Here is a 15,981-nt window from a genome sequence, read left to right on the forward strand (position 1 = left end):
CCCTGCCATCAGAGGCCTTCAAGCCTTGCCCCCCCCCAAAGTAATGTTTACTATAGAGACCCCCTTAATTTGCTTTTGCTATACCCCATCCCTTGTATCCACAGACCATTTTGCTAGTCTACACTTAAAATTCGCTGCTATAGCTATTCAGACAAGTGTTTTTGCTGGAACAGCTATACTGGTTCCCAGGCAAAATAAGCTATACAGACAAAAGTACTTTTAAGCCAGAATACTGCATCTACGCTAGTGCTTTTACCAGTATAGAAAGACCAAAACCACACCCCTCTAACCAACACTATTAAGCCAGCAAAAGTTTTAGTATAGATCTGACTGAAGTCTTTTAGAGTAAGGGCCATGACTTCATGCCAGCGTGTACAGTACCTATGCTGCATACGAATTCTAAAGCAGTCCATTATCCTATTCTTGTACTTTTCACAATTTCAGGGGTGAAATAAAGAGAGAGATTAAAGCTGTCCCAAATTCTGCCTGGAATTTAATTTAACTTGTAGAATTGGTATAAGCACACCCAATTCCAATTCCCGAGCTTTCTGATCACAACTATTAGTTACATTTTAGAAGTATATCACTTAAATGACCTGCAAGAACTGGTCTTATAACTTCTGATTTTTAAAATCATCACTTTGTCCCAATTATCTTTTAAAGCAGCCACAATGTTACAAAAATTAGTTCTCACCATTTTGAGGGTGTGTAAAGTTCAGTTTACGTGGGTCTCTGTTTAGATTGATATATTTTCCTTCACTTTATTCACTTCTTTACAAGCTTTTGCAAAGCTCCATCTAAAATCCATTGTCCTGACAAAACCCTTTTTGTACTGTACTCAACAACTGAACTTCTAATCTGCCTACAGATTAACATGAAATGCAGTTTTCAAATATAACTGTTACATTATAGTGTCGTATAAAGATTCTTTTAGATTGACAAAAGAAAGCTGGAACCTGAACAGCAAGTGATTCCTCCGTTGCACTTTACTCCCACCCACACATCCCCTTTCGGATATTCTAGCACAGAAATTGTACCAATTGATGTTGTACTGGCACCGCCATTCAGCTGAGGAAAAAACTTCCAAATAAAACCTATCAACCACAAAAAAAAGCAACCCTCACTTGGTTAGTAGCTTTTTTTAAGCCTGTGCTTCTGGCCTTGTGTTGAGAAATCTCTTTACTACTCAGAGAAGCTATCTGAGAAAGTAGACAGGATCCCTGAATTGGCCCTGCTCAACTGCTGAAGCACTGGAGTAGGCTGAGGGTCTACTGTTAAGCCAAACAAGGCTGGGGACTCCTTTGAAATGTTCCTAGAATACAGGGCTTTTTGGAGCTGTGCTCTGGCTCCGCTCCAGCTCCAGGCAAAAACCTGCAGCTCCACTGCTCCACACTCCGCTCCAAAGCCCTGCCCATAAAGACCCCATCCTTGCCAGAAGAAGAGAGAGAGGGGAGGAAACAGACTTCTAGAGAGCTGCTGAGAAAGCACCTGGCTTTGAGCCTAGAGACAGAAGCCTGGGAAGTGGGGTCTCTGCATGTTCACCAGGTGTACCTGTAGAGGGTACTATAGGATACCACATGAAAGGTGGGGAAGTACCTTCTGCTTGCCTCCAAGCCTTTAAAAAGGTGGGTGAAACAGCAGCTCCATGCCTGATGCAGTAGGGGATTCTCATGATAGGGACCTTGATATTTTCTGACAAGACGGTTCTGCATTTCAGCGTACACAGCCATTTAAGATGTGCAGAGAAACCTCTAACCCAGTAAAAAGCACATTCTCTAATCAGCATCGTTTTTAACAGAAAATTAGATAAAGAAATAAGACTAATGGCTTTCCAACAAAATTCACTGAAAGAACACTGTCCAAACTCAAATACCCAACACATTCTACTGTTTAAACCTAATAGCAGCTTACGAGCATATAAAATGGTGTCTTAGGGAAAGATTCAATTGCCTGTACTGTATGTTAATTTTATGAGCAAAAGGTAGGATAAATGTGACACCCGAGTTTTAAAGTCATATAGATATAAAATTAAGTTTTTAAAGCCAACTTAGAAATTAAACAGACCTTCAGACTGACTCTCCCTGCAGTTTTATAACATGTAAATTAAGATGCTTACACCCTCCCTTGTACAATACTTACTGTTCTTATACATGAGCAAATCAAGTTTATTTGAGCTCCAGGGATCTGAACAGAGGCTGTGCGCCCAATTCATCAGCACTATATTTTGATTAATACCATTCTCCACATCTTTGCACTCACTTCACCTTGGGCAGTGCAGGGCAATGGGGAAATTAGGTTTTACATATTCAGAAATGTCAAAGTATATAAATGTACTACAGTTTAGTAAATGCCAGTGTGCATGTCTCAGGTTTGTAGCTTTCCATTCCCTACAAAGAATGCACCCTTATAATCCACAGTCAATTCCAGTACTATCTCAAGCCCTCCCATTTCACCAGTTTTCAAACCACATTAACAAGATACAAGAAGGTGAAGCGGTGAATGGCAACTCTTTTAGGAGAGGCCACTGGTGACATAGTCCCAACGCCAATCAGGTATTAGAAGAAAGTTTGCCAAAGGCCCCAGGGTATCTCTACACTGCAATCAGGAGGTCTGACTGCAGCACATATAGCTAGCTTGCTAAAAATAGCAGTGATGCCATGGCATCAAGGGCTAGGCAGGGTCCCACCTCCTGACTGCAGGGGATACACCCTTTCCCTACTATGGAGACAGGACTCAATCTACCTACCTGCCTTTTGCAGTTTCCCCACTGCAAGCCAATTTGCACTTCCACTGAACTTAATGAGAGTTTCGGCACCGACTTCAATGGAAGGAGGATTAGTCTAGAAAGTTTTGAATTGAATCAACTAAAATAAGTGATAGGATTGGTATGTAAACTTTTCTATTGTGACAATAAGGCTGGGATTGCTGGTATATATTGCTAGTTTATTTTTAAGTATTTTCTCATAAATAAAGTAGTAGTCCACCCCCAGTGGAAATAGTCTTTAGCCTTGGGGCAATCATACATTAACCTAAACACTTCTGACTCAAACAAAAAAAAAACTCTTAATGTTATGAAACTAGGGGGGAAAGGTAACATTTGAGCAAGAAAAACCAGAAGAAACACCTGGATTGACGGTACCATGGAACCTCAAAGATAGGAACACCAGAGTTATGGTCTAACCGGTCAACCAGACACCTAGTACATCCAGAAATAACCCATCGGGCAGCAGCAGAGACCAAAAAAAAAGCAAATACTGTACTGTGCCCGTATTGCATCTTAAAGGTAGGCACATCTGGGCTGCTTGTCCCCACCATACACCCCCACCCACGGGGCGGGCACTTACAGCAAGACGCTGAGGCTGTCAGCCCAAGGCAGCAGGAGCAGCTCTGGGGTCTGCACCACTTTCACCCCTCCTCCCCTGCCCCCGTCGGGAGGGGGACACACTGTTTTCTCGTACACACACGAACCCCTCTGCCTGGAGGACGACAAGCTTGGGGCTGACTAGGGAGCTCAGCTGCTGCCGGACCCCAGCCCGGAGCGTCCGCTGCTGCATCTGGAGTCCAAACTGTGCTATGTTCAGAGTTACAGACAACCTCCATTCCTGAGGTGTCCATAATGGAGGTTCTTTTATATACACTTTTCTTAGGACTTCAAAGGAAAAATCCATTGCACAGAAATAAACTACATTTCCCTGAGATATCATTGTCCACTTGGGTTCAAAGAGCATCCGCTGCATTAAGCCTTACATTATGCCTAGTTATGGAATGCATGTTAGTAACACAAAAGAAAGATTCTCTTCAGGGTACGGGACTTGACATTTTAACAATTGTTGTGCTAATATTTTACTTCTATGCCAAATTTACCCATAACACAAGCGAATTTCAAGATGTCACAGAAATTGCCAGCTTTCATAATACCGTGAAAGTGACCTGACAAATTCTCTCCTCAGTAGGTTCTTACAGAAAAGAAAGTTATTTCCTTCTGAGGTTGGGGGTTTATTAGATTATGAAAAACTATCTTCAGACAAACCTGTGCGGTACAGACAAGTTTTAAACATTAAGCAACTAAGTCTGCAGGATTCTGTGCTACTTTTCTGTTTCTAATACAAGAAGTCATGTGTGTATGTCTGTACCAAGGTCTAATTAAACCAAATCTGCATACAATTTCAGATTGTGGCTAATTCTCAAAAATTAAATCTGAGAATTTTATGTAGTAGAAAATAGTTATGGAAGCTTCATTTGAATGGCAACTAACAAGAAGTGTCCTACCTTAATCCTAGTGAGGTATAGAACCAAGGTGTTCCATTTATTTTATCAAGTGTGTTGAGACAGAAGTTAGCTATCTACTATAGCACCCAACTTATTGGTATTTACGTTCAATTTTTATTTTAATATAGTAGTTTATGGGCTGAAGCTTTGTTTTTAATACAATGAATATACTGCTCTTAAAAGGTACCAGATTTAGAGCCCTGAAGGCTTCATCCACAGAACAGGATCACAGAAGTGTAGTGACAATTCAAGTACTCCCCATATGGCCTCCACTATAAATCTTAATTATGACTAGACTGCCAGATTTTAAGATTACACTAAAATCTAACCCCCCCAAAAAATATAGCTGAGTAAATTAAATTTGTAACCAACAAATCATATTTAATCAGGCAGCCTATAAGTCAGATTTTAATCACCAGTGACACCAGCCAAGTTGTCACCTCTCAAATCAAGAAATACCAGGTCATTTTTAACTCTAATGGTGCTAGCAGTGCCGGCACAATTCAGAAGATCTGTGCATAAGGTGGCGTACTCAAGATAAAGACAGTAATTAAAACCCGATTTCCTCTGAAATTAACAATGAGCATTCTTTTAGAGAATCTAGTTACCATGGTTTTCGTCTCCATGACACTTCCAATATTTCAACTGGCATTCAACAGTTATTAAAAATCTAGCCTAAAAATTATGCAAAGTTAATTCTGAAGAAAGATATTTTATAGTGAATGAATGATCTATTATAAAAGGTATATCATGCCATAACTTTGCACAGCAGTTTACACAGATTAACATATACCCAACACCCTCCTCCACCCAAAAATCACATTTAAATATAGGACATGAAAATAGAGAAGTCAAGGTGATTGGAAAAGAAAGGACAAGGCTTAAAGTAAAGAACGAGTCATTCTGTAAAGTGCCAGTTACATATTTTAGTATTTTTACACAAGGTGAGAGAAGTAAACAGTACAGGAGGGGACGTCGGAGTGAAAATAAAGACTAAAGAAAGCAGATTTTGGAGAAAGGACACTTGGTGGATGGGAAAACAGACATCATTCCAAGTACAGAAAGCAGTGTGCAAATAGGGAAAGACAAGAGGAGAAAAGTACCTGAACTTTAGCAAGGCTCTTGACATAGTCCCACAGGACAGTCTCATAAGTAAGGTGGAGAAATGCAGGCTTAGTGAAACTAACATTAAGTGGCTACATAACTGGTTAAACAGTCATAAAGAGTAACTATTAATGGAATGATGTCAGGTTGGAAGAAGGCCTCAAGTGAGGTTCCACATGAATCTGTTCTGAGTCCAGTATTATTTAACATCTTCATTAATTACCTGGATGTAGGAATAGAGAGCATACTGATCACATGTGGAGATGACAAAGCTAGGGGGAGTTGTTAACACTTCAGAGGATAGAGCTAAAATTCAGAGGGATCTTGATAAATTGGAGAACTGGGCTACAGACAACAAAATGAAATTCAGCAAAGATGTAAGGTGCTACACGCAGGGAAGAAAAACCAAATTTACAAATACAGAATGGGAGAAATGGCTTGACAGCATCACTGCTGAGAAGTATCTGGGAGTTGTGGTAGATCACAACCTCAACATGAGTCAACAACATGATGCTGTTGCAAAAAGCAAATGCAATTTTGGGCTGCATTAACAGAGGCATAGCATGCAGGTCATGGGAAGAGATACTACTGCTTTACTCTATGTTGTTTAGTCATCAACTAGAGTACTGTGTCCAATTTTGGTCACCAGTTTATAGAAAGGATGTAGAGAAACTGGAAAAGATCCAGAGGCAAGCAACAAAGATTATCAAAGGGATGGAATGCAAGCGTCATGAGCAAAGACTGAAAGAATGGGTATGTTTAGTTTGGAAAATAGGAGGATGGGGGTGGGGGAGGAAGAGACATGATAGAGATCTTCAAATACTTGAAAGGCTGCCATAAAAAGACGGAGAAAAGTTGTTCTCTTTTGCTACCGTGGGCAGGACAAGAGGAAATGTGTTCAAACTACAGCAGATTTAAATTAAATCTCAGGAAAAACTTCTTAACTGTAAGAACAGTAGGACAGTGGAACAGACTGCCTAAGGAAGACATGGAAGCTCCTTCATTGGAGGTTTTCAAAAAGAGGCTGGATAGCCATCTAGCTTGGGTGGTTTAGACATAACAAATCAAGCATTTTGGTGGGGGTTAGATTAGATGACCCTTGCTGACCCTTCTAGCCCTATGGTTCTATGAAACAGTTTTTCAAATGGAAAATGCCTTAAACTGGGCCTACCTAGCTTTCCCCAGAGCAGTAAAAGCCATTATTTTACCTGGTAAAAACCTCCTCCGGTTAACACCCTGCCATCCCTGTATCTATCCCAGGGGTCGGCAACGTTTGGCATGTGGCTCGCCAGGATAAGCACCCTAGCGGGCGGGCCAGTTTATTTACCTGCTGACGCGGCAGGTTTGGCCGATCGCACTCCCCACTGGCCGTGGTTCCCCCGTCCTGGGCCAATGGGGGCGGCGGGAAGCGGCGCGAGCGAGGGATGTGCTGGCCGCAGCTTCCCACCGCTGCCATCGGCCCGGGACGGGGGACCGCGGCCAGTGGGGGCTGCGATCGGCCGAACCTGCCGCGTCAGCAGGTAAATAAACTGGCCCGGCCCGCTAGGGTGCTTACCCTGGCAAGCTGCGTGCCAAACATTGCCGACCCCTGATCTATCCTCTGAACTTTGTTTAGGTGCATAAAATCTTTAATGTAATAATTTTGCTAATTTGTAATATAGTGAAAGATAAGTCAAAACAGTACACCACCTCTGGACACGTTCACTCTGCAGCCCAAGCAAAATCTCAGATTTCCTCACTTGAGAGTCTGCTGAAATGGTCAATCTGTTCTGAAGGCCTTTGGAAGTCAAAATATTAAATGCTTTAGAATTCCAGTAAGACCTGAATACCACATTATTTCATGTTTCAGAGTGGTAGCCATGTTAGTCTGTATCTAAGGTGCCACAAGTACTCCTCATTCTCTTTACATTAGAATATGTAATTCATCAAGCTTTTAAAATAAAATAAAAAACCCCAAATGATAAAGTAACCATTTGAGAAATCCCATAGTAGTTGCATAAGAAATCTACCTTTTAATCTTATGGCTCAATCGTTTGGAGAAAGACCCATTTAAACTAACCTTATTGAAGCTCAGCTTTTCATTTCACTGTTACCAGTGAGGGAACAGAAAGTCTCCCGAAACAGCAAGATGCTATTAGGCAAAGAAAGCCACAAAATAATGATAGGTATGTAGGATAAAAAGACAGTGCTCTGATTATTACCACCACCTATATTACAGCAGTACCCTGACATGTCAGTCAAGGTAAGTGCCCCATTATGTGGAGGACTGTATAAATTTAGAACAATGTCCCTTATTTTATTTTTCAAGTCTAAAATCAGTACCCCAAACTAGTTAGTGTAATTCTATAATAAAGACCGGAAATGTCTCAACTAACCGATTACTAGATCATCTCCAAAAGAATTCCTTTTCCAGTTGAGGTAGCACTGTAAAAAACAGCATTATAAAGCACTGTATTGTCAAAGAATCTGTCGGACAGTAAAAAGAGCTCAGGACACTTGCTTTGCAGAAAATTACTGCCAAATGCTGCCAGACCCATCTTTTCTTCTGTCTGGGCCACTGGCCAGACACTAATATTTTAGGCACCTACTAATTTTTAGCAGTGTAATATATTGCATAATACCACCAACGCAGCCTCCCCACGACTATTTGAGGATGCTTTACTGAACTTTATCTCATGCTTTAACATTTTGCTTTTGTTTCCATACTGAAGGTAATACTACTACTAGGAGAAAGGAGATATGGCGGTTCACAAGGCCATCACTTCAAAAGCGAATGCCCATATTTCCTTTCCCAATCTGAATGCTTTCACTTTACTTTTAAGTTGCTTCTCATATTTGAGAACATGATGGCAGAAACCACCACATACTGGGTACAAAAAACTGCATTTAAAAAATGTTAGTAAGTGTCACTTTGGTTAAACTCACTGAACTAGTTTGGCATGTCATTAGAATCATTGTCATGAGCGAGCAAGTTATAACAGCCAATACATGTCTTCAGAAGCATCTTCAGAATCATATTACAGTGTAAAAAGCAGAGTCCTGTGGCACCTTTAAGACTAACAGATGTGTTGGAGCATAAGCTTTCGTGGATGCATACCCACTTCATCAGACGCATGGGTATTCATCCACGAAAGCTTATGCTCCAACACATCTGTTAGTCTTAAAGGTGCCACAGGACCCTGTTGCTTTTTACAGATCCAGACTAACATGGCTACCCCTCTGATATATTACAGTGTGCAAGTTTTGACAATACTGTATGCATATTTTAAATCTGTAAAACAGTTTAACTTGTCAAGTTGCTCCCTCCCCCATCCCCACAACTGAACAGGATTCAGTTACCTACATAAGGAGGATTTGTTGTAGAATTACACTTCAACTTAATACAGACATTTATATATTACCATCACTGTGGCATCTGATAACTTTACAAATTCACTGAAGTGAAAACAAGGACGCTAGACAGACATCGACTGAAATATTTGACCCAGAAAAAGTTTGTTAATGGTGCCAAAGAATATATTTGCAGGGCAAGATACTTTTACAGAACGTGCTTGGATAGTGTCATTTCACTTGTTACAACTCGCCAAATTCAGAAGTGCATAGCGTCCTTACAATCTTTCCTGTTTAGTGAGTGCTGACTGAAGATTTATTAATAAAACTGGCAATCCCTACATCTACAGGCTGTATTGTTCAAGTTCATACTATCTTTAAAAAGGCTACTCCCAAATCGGATTCTGCTGGCCTTGGTTTGCAAAACTTCCATCAAAGTCAGCAAGTGTTGTTTAGGAGGACTGCAGGATTGGGTTCACGTATACATAAATCTTCAAGCTATTTTCAGGGCATGGAGTGTTTGCTTGAGCCAACATTAAGATTTTGCAATATTATTTATATTCATGCATGATGCTACCAAGGAAAAACACAATCTTATTTGTGTATATATACACACAACGGTGCAACTGTTATTAACAGACCTTCCCCTTACTAGAGTCTTACTGGTAACTGTATACACGAATGCATTTTTCCATAAATAAATTTCATGCAAAGGGTTATTTTCATATTGTATTTTTGAAGGGGTACATGCTATGCAGAAAAAAAATGCTGGTGTAACCCCCATGCCTGCTTGGGGTGGTGCCGTCCCTCTCTAGTGGCACCCAGACCATCTAGAGCTTGATGAGTCTACTACAGCCGTGGCTAAGAGCCAAACAGCTTTTAGCTCATGCAGTAGAGACACATACATCTAGTTCCAGAAGGTCCCAGGTTCAGTCCCGCATGTTGATGACTGGGGTCCGTTCATATTACACAGGCATTGTAGTTCTGATTATCTAACCTTAAATTTGCCTGCACAAGACTTTCCAATTGCTAGGGTGCTGAACCAATGGCTTGAATTGTCTTACTTTGCCCTCCCCCAGAAAACTGTTTTGATCATGTATTCATTACTTTTTTTGCGATATCCTCTCCACACTCAATGGTCACTGTCTGAATGCACAATAAGGTGCCAATGCGGACTTTGACCAATTGAATGAAATTCAAACGTAAAGAGGCTAGATATTCGAGCACTAACATGTCTAGCATAAAAATGCTTAGCTACTGATTATGAATGTATCCATAACATACCAAAGCTTCAGTTTATGAGATCTACTGCATGCTAATAGGGTACTGACAATACTTTACATAAACATCAGATAGAAGTAGAACCTGTTCAATAGCTTAATGTACTTTCACATATGTAGGCTATGAAGTCTTTTTTTACATAGGGCCTTAGGGGCTGATTCAATAAGGTGCCAAGCACACTCAATTCCCAATGAGTTCTTATATGATAAAGTACAGAGTAAATAAGTATCTACAATACTGACATTAAGGGGGGAGAGGGGGAGAAGAATCAGTGATAACTGATGAACAAATACTTTCAAGAAACGGATCATGGAATCAACATCTAGTCAGATGAACAATCAGAGTAGAAAAGCAACCTTAGCTGCCTCTCTGCATGTGAAAATCAGATACAAAGCCGGTAATATCAGGCAAAAAAATATTGAGGGAGATCATCAAACAAACTAAAGGATGATCTAAATACTGTACTGTTGAGCAACAGTATCAAAAGGAAGACACACCTAACTCAAGGATAGGGGCTTCCATTCTCAATCCTTGTTTCCAGACACCCAAGGAGCCTATTTTCACCACTGACAAATAGGGAGTATCCAGAAATGAGCAATGTGAGAAGACATGAGAATTCTAAAAATGCGACTAAAATACTCCACAGCCCTCGCTATTGTCTTTAATCTATACCCAGTTTTGAGGGTTGAGACAAGGACAGTGTTACAGCTCCAGCATCTGTTAGATGACAAGTTTACATTCTTAAAATATAGCAGCACAACAAAAAGGGGTGTGCATTAATAGGCTGCTGATGCACATCTTGGGTACATTGCTTTGGTCTTCAGTTGCACAAGACATACACCAACAGAAAGTCAGACCTGGCTTATTGCTAGCAGAATACAAATTAATTTATTTTACATTTATTTTTTAAAATGACCTTTGAAAATAGTTTGACTAAAAAAACAGTCACTCACCTTCTTGGAACTGTCGTTCTTCGAGATGCGATGTTCACGTCCATCCCAATCAGGTGTGTTCGCGTGCACGGCAGCCAGAAGATTTTTCCCCAGCAGCATTTGTTGGGTTGGCCTGATCGCCCCCTGGAGCCGCGCCTTCATGGCGCTGAATAGAGAGCCCTGTCGACCCGCCACCCTCTCAGTTCCTTCTTGCCGGCTACTCCGACAGACCCTTCATCCTGTCTGCCACAGCCACAAACTGTTGAATGGACTTTCTAAAGGGTTTCGTTCTTTCAATGTAAAAGGCTAGCACTCTGCAGACATCCAACGAGTGAAGCCTCTGCTCCCTGCCGCTCGAGTACGGCTTAGAATAGAACACCAGGAGGAAGATGTCCTGGTGGATGTGAAACTGGGAGACAACGTTCAGGAGGAAAGCTGGATGAGACCTGAGTTGAACCTTTTTCTTATAGAACATGGTGTAATGGGGCTCTGATGTTAAGGCCTTGAGTTCAGACACCCTCCTGGCTGAGGTTATTGCTACCAGAAACACCACCTTGTAGGACAGGAAAAGCAGGGAACAAGTCGCCAGTGGTTCGAAGGGCAGATCCATCAGTTTGGAAAGGGACTAGATTGAGGTCCCAGGTCAGGGTCAGCTGCCGGATGTGCGGATATAGCCTGTCGATATAGCCTTTCGGGACCATAGGATTGGCAAAGACCGACCGTCCCACGGTGCCCAGATGGAAAGCGGAAATGGCTGCCAAGTGAACCCTTACTGATGACATGGACAGTCCCTGCTGCTTGAGATGGAGAAGTAGTCCAGTATAAGTGGTATGGGGCGAGCATCAGGGACGAGCAATGCTGTGCCAACCAAATTGAAAACCTCTTCCACTTGGCAAGGTAGGTAGCCCTGGTGGAGGATTTCCTACTGCCAAGGAGGACTTGTCTAACCGGGTCGGAACAGGAGAGCTCCATCAGGTTTAGCCATGGCGTTTCCACGCCGTGAGGTGCAGCAACTCGAGGTTTGGTTGCTGGAGATGGCCAGGATCCTGAGTTATTAAGTCTGGGAGGAGCAGTAAGGTGACTGGGGCTTCCACGGACATTTCCAAGATTGATATGTACCAGAATTGGCTGGCCACGCTGGAGCTACCAATATCACCGAAGCTTGATCCCTCCGTATCTGGAGGAGCACTTGTGAACGAGAGGGACAGACGGAAACGCACATAGGAGATGGCCTCCCCAGGGGAGGAGGCACATGTCCGCAATGGAGCCCAGGCTGTGATTCAGGAAGGAGCAAAACTGCTGGCACTTCCTGTTGCGTCGCGCCCTTGCCCTTCAGCTCCTGAGGAACCTCTTCCACTGCCCCCAGCAATAGGAGCGAGTGCACCTCCTGTATGAGAAGTCGCTCGTGAGAAGGGTCCCTGAAGAGTGATGGGGAAGGGGGGTGGAAGGGCGGGAGGGCCGAGAATTGCTAATACTAACTACACTAAGAGGTAAGCAATGATGTACAAGGACACTGCTAACGGCGCTTGCCAAGGCAGGAGCTATGGGAGGTTCCAGCTAACCGTCACAGATGGCAAGAAGGAACTGAAGGGGTGGTGGGGTCAGCAAGGCTCTATATTTTGTGCCATAAAGGTGCAACTCCAGGGGGGATCCCAGGTCGACCCGACGGATGCTGCTAGGGGAAAAATCTTCCAGCTGCCGTGCACGCACACACACACCTGATTGGAATCGACATGAACTAGCACTCAAACAACTTCTTAATCTATCCTTTCAAAATGAAAAGCAGTTCTGGGATTAAAGAAAATAGCGGAAAGACGACACCGAGCTTTTCTTTACTATGTACTATATACACTACATTAATTTTAATCTTGACATAATTTACAGGTCCCACGAACTAACACATACTTATTCTTATACAGCACTTCTCAACCACAGAGCTGAAACAACTCAAAGGTGGGCAAGTAGTAGTATCCTCATTTTTTAAGATAGAAAGTTGAGATGATTTGCCCAAGGAGCTGACACTAGAACCAAATTTTTTCCTAACTATCTGGATCCTTTTCCTCGTCCCTCAGAAGCCCAGCTGCCCTTTCAGCAGTTCATGGCCCAGTAGTCACTTTGAACTAACTATCTATACTAAAAACCTATGTTCGTAATATTGAACCTATATAGTTTTTATGATAGAAAGTGCCTAGAGATCCACAAACTACTGTTAGCCTTTTCAAGGCAGAGAAGGAAGGGGAAGTGCACTGAATGGGGAGAAAGATGCAGCGGGAACAGTTTAAAACCACTGCATTCTTCTCTATCCCCAACTCTGCTCACCGCATGCCCAGCTGCCTTTACTCTATAGTCTTCTCCCAGCGATGAAGGTCCCACCTGCACAAATATGTGCCAAAAGTTCAGCCAACCATTTAGAATATGGCTTTAGACAAGCTATATACCCAGCTACTAAGCATTAAAGTGCTGTCTTTGGACAAAGTTTTAATATGCGTACCATAACCTCTTAATTGTTAAACATCTCCATATCTTTTTAAATAGATGCCCTAGTAACATTTGTCATGTCATGTCATGACATACCAGATACATATAAACACAAACATACATCTCTTGGATGTTCCACAATATCCAAAAGATGTAGAAATCCATCCCCCCCACCATATTTCAAAGAACAGTCTAGCACCACTTATTACATACTTGGGGGGGGGGAATGTGTAAGAAATATTAATTTGTTTAAAGAACATTTCTGAGCAATGCATGCAATTTCATAGATGATAGTGAAATCTAAGTTTCTCCTGTTGTATATACTTAAAAATAAAAATTCAACCTCCTGAATATTTGTAGGTTTTCCTTATATAGTTGCAAATTTAAGCCAGACTGCATCAATTGAGTAACAGACTCCTTACTGATTCAGACTGATTTTACCTGTTTATCTAGATATCCTATATATTTTACTCTGCTACTCCACAAATCAGTTAATTTTCAATGTATGGAAGACCATATCTGGAAGAAGTTATTTTTGCTTTATCCCTTAAGAATGATCAAGCTTTATTTTAGTCCAAAATAAAATAAGTGGGTTTTTTTAAATGTAAGTTTGATAAATGGACTAATACAATTTTACTTCTACAACTTGCTAGGCCTTTTGAATTCACCCACTAAGAAAACTATTCACAAAATTGTTTCTTGACATAGATGGATATAAAGGGGCATATTTCCACAAAGAACATTTTGATCTCCATAGTTATATTTGAATGTTACATATTCTATGAACAGTGTGAAATGGAAGCAGTTTCTCCTGTTGGTGGTGCTTACTAGACCCATGATAGCTTGGGCCCTTAATCAGCATCATGCCATGGTGCAGCATATTCAGAACTAAAAAAAAAAAATGATCTAAATTGGTCTGCCTATTTTATAAATGAAGCATCAAGAGGGAGGGAGAAAAAACACATTTTCATGGTTTCAGATGATCTGACAAAAAAAGCTAATCAACCACACAACTATCTTTGAAGAGCATTAGCATTTTTATGAAGTTTCTACATCAAAACCATGAGATCAAATTGGAGTGGTTCCATGGATGAAGCCAGAGGATACAGGTATATCTAAGGAAAAGGCACTCCCCACTGAAACGGTTGTTAGAATCACAGAACTGTTGCAACTAATATTGTAACAGCTATAAGGTCAAAGATTAAGTACTCCTAAGCTTTTGTATTTCCCAACATAAGTCTAACAAATCAAAATTCTTTCTGCCACACTTCTATGGAACCAACATCACCGTCAAGAGGGAAATCCATGCCTTTTGGGAGGCCAGAATAATGAGTCAAGATCCAATGTTACAGATCAGAGGAAAATATGCCCCTTAACAAAAGGGTTAGAATATTCAACTTTGTATCTCTATGTTTAATTCATGTTGTCTTTTGACAGCACAAGTAGCTGGCAACAAGACACTGGCAACAGCCAGGTAATAGGGGCTAAATCAGGGTCAGAAGCATAGCCTGAGCTTTAAATATTTCTGCTTTAGTCAGTCCACATCACACCTTTAAGGAGGTAGTAAAACTATCTCAGTTCCACATGAACAGGTGCTGGCATAATACAAAGAGCTATTCACAAGCTCTCTTCTATGCCAGACTGCACCTGCAGTAATGAAGCACACAAAGAAAAGGCTGCTCTTGACCAAGTATGTGGAAAACAGCTAGCATAAAAATTCCCAAATAATGTCTCCAGTTACCATGGAACATTTCAGATCCGGTTATGTTAGTCTTGTAAAATTCTACACACCCACTCAATTGGGATGAGTAAGTTTACTCACCCATCAAAATGATCCGTTTCTTTACAGGATCATCCTAAGGGTGGCTAATTTTTATCGGAGTTTGTTCAAGATTGGGTTACTCATACAATGCTCTGGCAGCAAAACCCAGTACTTTACCAGTACTCTGATGAATGAACCAAATATCAACCTGCAATCAGTGCTTTTATCCCTTCCTCCAGAAAGAGGAAGGGATAAAAGCTCTCCCGTCTCCGCCTGGACCTGGAATTTCAAAATCTCCATCCTGAAATGTGAAGTCCCTTCTACTAAGCAACTTGAGAAGGAGAAAAACGAAGCAGTGTCATTTGCTTTGCACAGAAGCCCAAGTGACCATGAAAGCAAGAGTGTAAAACTCTGATGCCGACACAGAGGAGCGTGGAGCTGAAGACGGGGTGGCAGGGCTTGACTGAAAACAGCTACCACCATGGCTGTCAGCGTAAAGCAAAAGGTCTCCTTTCCGCAACAGTCTCGGAGTGTCTGACTTCCCAGTTGGCTGTTTCTTCTGTTGTGTCTCAAGGGAGTTTGGACACAGTCCTGCCTATCACCCTGGCCCACCGCTCCCAGGTACCATCATCCTCCCTTCTACTCGGTGCACCAGGGCAGGGGCTTGCTGCTGCCAGACCCGAACCCATCGGGCTGGGGACCAGTGGGGCAGCCTGACAATGGCTCGGCAGAGTCAGAGGAACAGGGTGGAGGGAAGAGACTGGGAGACGGCACAGACCCCCACCCAGCAGCGATCTGCCAGGAACCCACGTAGCCCCAAGGCAG

General features: G+C 41.9%; 1 protein-coding gene across 5 annotated transcripts in view; it reads right to left on the bottom strand.

The window, feature by feature from the left end:
* Positions 1–15,981, bottom strand: part of GLCE (glucuronic acid epimerase) — a 145,035-nt gene that overhangs the window by 81,731 nt on the left and 47,323 nt on the right. The gene's annotated exons all lie outside the window — the stretch shown is intronic.

This window comes from Chrysemys picta, chromosome 10 (genome assembly GCF_011386835.1).
Source record: "Chrysemys picta bellii isolate R12L10 chromosome 10, ASM1138683v2, whole genome shotgun sequence".
Lineage (NCBI taxonomy): Eukaryota > Metazoa > Chordata > Testudines > Emydidae > Chrysemys > Chrysemys picta.